Raw genomic sequence first — 5213 nt, forward strand, 5'->3', positions numbered from 1 at the left:
AATGTTTATTTATTTTTGAGAGAGAGAGACAGAGCGCGAGCAGAGGAAGGGCAGAGAAAGGGAGACACAGATTCTGAAACAGGCTCCAGGCTCCAAGCTGTCAGCACAGAGCCTGACGTGGGGCTCCTTCCAAGGAACTGTGAGATCGTGACCTGAGCAGAAGTCTGGCATTTAACAGACCGAGCCACCCAGGCGCCCCCAGAGTAATATTTAAAAAAAAAAAAAAAAATTTTTTTTAAATGTTTTTATTTATTTTTGAGACAGAGAGAGACAGAGCATGAGCAGGGGAGTGACAGAGAGAGGGAGACCCAGAATCCAAAGCAGGCTGCAGGCTCTAAGCGGTCAGCACAGAGCCTGATGCGGGGCTCAAACTCACGGACCCGGAGATCATGACCTGAGCTGAAGTCGGACGCTTAACCGACTGAGCCACCCAGGCACCCCCAGAGTAATAGTTTTAAAAAAAAAGATTAAAAAAAAAATAAACTCAGAACACACGTAGTGTTTTAGGGAACACACAGAGGATTTTGCTTTTATTTTGAGCTGTGGCGGAAGTAATATGGCGTGGAGGGAAGACACCAGCTTGGGGGACAGGAGCTTCGGTGGGTTCACAGCGATGGGGAATCTCTAAAGGCAGCCAACTCTGGGAGGCTCAGTCTTTTCCTCAGTGAAAGGGGAACACTTGCTGCCGTCAGTCCTTCTGAAAGTAGGCCAGGGATGCCTGGGGGGGCTCAGTCAGTAAAACACCAGACTCTTGATTCGGCTCAGGTCACCATCTCACGGTTTGTGAGTTTGAGTCCCACATCGGGCTCTGTGCTGACAGTGCGGAGCCTGCTTGGGATTCTTTCCCTCTTTCCCTCCCTCTCTGCCGTTCCCCTGCTTGTTCTCTCTCTCTCTCCCTCTCTCAAAATAAATGAATAAACTTAAAAAAAAAAAAAAGAAAGTAGGCGACATCTGCACAGCACAGTACAATGTTAAATGGACCCATTGATTTCTAGGCCTTTGGAGCTTTAATGCTAAATTGTTTTATTTGTTTATATTTATTTGTTTATTAAAAATTTTTTTTAAATGTGTATTTATTTTTGAAGGAGAGGGAAACAGGGTGTGAGCAGGAGAGGGGCAGAGAGAAAGGGAGACACAAAATCTGAAGCAGGCCCCAGGCTCCGAGCTGTCAGCACAGAGCCCAACGCCAGGCTCAAACTCACAAGCTGTGAGATCATGACCTGAGTCAAAGTCGGATGCTTAACTGACTGAGCCACCCAGGTTCCCCTGAATTGTTTTAAATCCTATTGCCTCAACTACCTCATGACTAGTCAAGGGCCGTTCTGCCCACTGCCTACGAATGGTTAAATCTCCATTAACCACAAACTTCAATTATTTCTTGATATTTAACTGTAAGCCGACTGGTGACGTCAAGTCAAACTGTTGACATCAAGGATTTCTGGGGGCGGCTTATCGTAGTGGTTGAGAGAATGGGCTTTGAAACCCAGATGTGTGAGGTTCTGTGCAGAAATTAGTCCTGGATGTGACCAATCACCAAAATTACCAAGAAATGCCAAAAATGGTGCTCTGCTGTGCACAAAATATATGTGCAACTAGGAAATGAAAAGGTGGAGAATGTATGGGTCTGTTTGGAACAAAAAAAGAGGAAAGAAAACAGACAAGCATCGTTTATAAATTTGCTTTTGTTTTTGTTTTTGGCAAGAACAAACTCAAGATCCCAAGTGCTTCTTCAGAAGCATGCCCAGGTCGACCCGTTTTCATAAAACAGGTTTATCGGGGTACCTGGGTGACTCATTGAGTTGAGTGTCTGACTTCAGCTCAGGTTTTGGTCTCACAGTTCGTGAGTTCGAGCCCCACATCTGGTTCACTGTTGTCAGAGCAGAGACTGCTTGAGATCCTCTGTCCCCCACCCCCCTGCCCCTTCTCTGCTCATGCTTTCTCTCAAAAATAAATAAACATAAATGTTCAAACCCCTTTTGTGATTCACCATAACATTTCAAAATGGGCTGTGCATGGGCACACACACACACAGACACACAGTCGGACATGTGAGCACCCACTAAAGTGCCCTCATAACAAAGTGACCTCATTAAAGGTCCCAAACTTGAATCCCTTACCTGAGAAGCAGAGCCTGCCATTTGGTTGCACACACTGACCTTAGGAGACGCTAACCTTCAAAGAATATTTTCCCGTAGGGCAGACGTGCATCTGAGTGTTGGTTGGGTCAACGTCTTCTTTCCTACTGTCAGAGGCAGACGGCAGCTCCAAGAATCACCTCTGCACGGTCCTCCCACAGTCCCACCACACTGCTCTGTGGTGCCTCTGACATGAGCACCAGTCTCCCAGGCCCGGACCTGATATTTCACCGCAGGGAATAGTTTTGGATGTGACTGCTAACTCGAACAGCTAGACTCTCCTTTTGGGATGAAGCTCCCTTGAGTGTTATTAAGAAGTCATGTACTGGAAGATGTGTGTAGATGCCTTGATTTCAACCCAGTGAGACCTTTGTCAAACTTCTAAGCTACAGAACTGTGAGCTAATTAATGTATGTGGTTTGAAGCCACTTCGTTTGTGGCAATTAGTTTACAGTGGTGATAATAAACTAATACACTCAGATTCCTCAGATCAAACTATGTAGAGGCCACATTTTACACGTACTTACGTGTAAAGCTTACATGTGAAGCTCCTTCATGAGGTCACTTGGAGGTCTATGGTATATGAACTAAGATCAGTTGGCAAATAAGACATAAGGAAAAACAAAGGGGATGTGCGTATGTTTGAACTTAAAGAAGAAGGCAAGATGATCTGCTATTGAATAAAGATCTTCTTTAAGTAAACCTTTTCCCATAATTTTCATAAATTGAATCACTTCTTTTAGGAAGAAAGAATAATTATCCTTAATCAAATGTATTCATTTGGATTAAAAATAACCTTGGGCTTAGAGCCCCTTTGCCTGAAGGGGGGCTCGTAGGGGGAGCCTGCCTCCTTAAGAGGCAGGAGTCTGCTTCCGTAAGTGGTAGAACCTCAGGGAAAATGAACAGAACCCCCAGTAGGCTGTATTTCAGCCCATTCCAAGCTTTTTTCTTCCTAGGCAGATGCTTTGCTTGATGTCCTATTGATACGTGTAATCAGAAGCATCATAAAGATTGGGAAATGCATCTTCTCCCTGGAGAAGTGGGAGTAGGAGCAGATAAAAGATGTGTTCGTACTGTTCATCTGTCGAATATCTAATGGCAAAATGTTTACTGAGCATCCACCATGTTCCAGGCCCTATGATTCCGGAAGTCCTAAAAGCAGAGAGTTGCATGTTGCTTCCCATCTCATTCCTTAATATCATTTTTGAAACCTTGTCTCTCACCATAGACCATAGATGGATGGTCTCGCTTGGATATCGCATATCATAGATATTGCATATATATAGACATTTGAAATGTCTATAGCAGGGGTGTCTGACTGGTTCAGTCGGTGGAGCATGTGACTCTTGATCTTGGGGTTGTGAGTTCAAGCCCCATGTTGGGTGCAGAGATTACTTAAAAATGAAATCTTTTTAAAAAGTTGATCTGGTCTAATCATTTGATCTGATCATTGTTATTTTTTTTATTAAATTTTTAAAAATATTTATTTTTGAGAGAGAGAGAGACAGAATGTGAGTAGAAGAAACACAGAGAGAGAGAGAGGGAGACACAGAAGCTAAAGCAGGCTCCAGGCTCTGAGCTGTCAGCACAGAGCCTGACACAGGGCTCAAACTCATGAACTGTGAGATCATGACTTGAGCCGAAGTCAGACGCTTAACCCACTGAGCCACCCAGGCGCTTCTGATCAATGTTATTAATACAATTGATCTGATCATTGTTATTAATAACTAAATACTTCTCTAGCTGTGGCTGATACTATCATTCTATCATTCTGCTTGTCAATAAGGGCTCAGTACCTCTGAATCATCTCTGACATTCCCCACGACCCCTTTTTTTTTTGTCTTTTGTAACCTTTTCTGAATAAATTAATTTCAGGTTTCTTTCATAATTTGCAATAATTTTTCATAATTTACTTCTAGAACTTCGTTGGTCCTGGACCTGATGTTCGTGCTCTTGTGCAATCCCCTCATCTTGTGTGTGGACTGAATTTAGTGATTTGCTTCTGGTGAACAGAGGTACAGCCAAAGTGATAGGATGTCACTTGTAAGAGTAAGCTATAAAAGACCGACTTCTATCTTGCTGCACACTCTTTTGCCTTGATTGTTCAGTCTGATGAAGTAAGCTGCCATATTGGAGAGAGGCTGGAAGATCGTCTCCAGCCAACATTCAATAAAGAACTGAAGCCCTTAGTCCCGCAGCTCAATGTTTGGGCCAACAATCATGTCAGTGAGCTTGGAAGCAGATTTTTCCCCAGTCGAACCTTGAGATGAGACAACTCCCGCTGACATTTGACTGTTGCTTTGTGAGAGACCCAGAAGCAGAAGATTTAGCTAAGCCATGCCCAGTTCCCAACACACATAAACTGTGATTTTTGATTTTTTAAAAACCTGCTTCCTTTAAAAAAATGTTTTTATTTATTTATTTTAAGAAAGAGAGAGAGAGAGGAAGAGAGAGAGAGACAGACAGACAGAGAGAGAGAAAGAGAGAATCCCAAGCAGACTCCACGCTGCCAGTGCAGAACCCAACACAGGATTCAAACCCACAAATTGCAAGATCATGACCTGAGCCGAAACCAAGAGGCAGACACTTAACTGACTGAGTCATACAGGCACCCCAAAAACTGTTGTTTTAAGCCACTAAGTTTTGGGGTAATACAATATAATAGTAATAGATTACTAACACAGCACTGAACTAATAGTCTTCTTTATTGAGTAAGAGCTATATTGACAACATTCTCTTTCAGACTTGAAAGAGTTTGAATTTCTCAAAGAAGTCCAGAATGGCAGGATCACTCCTAAACCAGCTGATTTGTGCATATAGATATGTTGATTTGCTTATGAAAAATACAGTGTAAATGTAAAATCAAGCTTCTTTATATAGAAAAAAAAATCATAGGTGATAGGACCAAGCACATGTGACCTGTGTAAGATAAGCTAGAATCAGTTTATATGTATTAGTTAATTAAGGAAATGTCTCTACCTGGAGACACAGAATCTGAAGCAGGCTCCAGGCTCCAAGGCATCAGCACAGAGCCCAATGTGGGGATCGAACCCACAAACCACGAGATCATGACCCAAG

The sequence above is a fragment of the Herpailurus yagouaroundi genome, unplaced genomic scaffold, assembly GCF_014898765.1.
Source record: "Herpailurus yagouaroundi ecotype Mexico unplaced genomic scaffold, PumYag 137960, whole genome shotgun sequence".
NCBI classification, from domain to species: domain Eukaryota; kingdom Metazoa; phylum Chordata; class Mammalia; order Carnivora; family Felidae; genus Herpailurus; species Herpailurus yagouaroundi.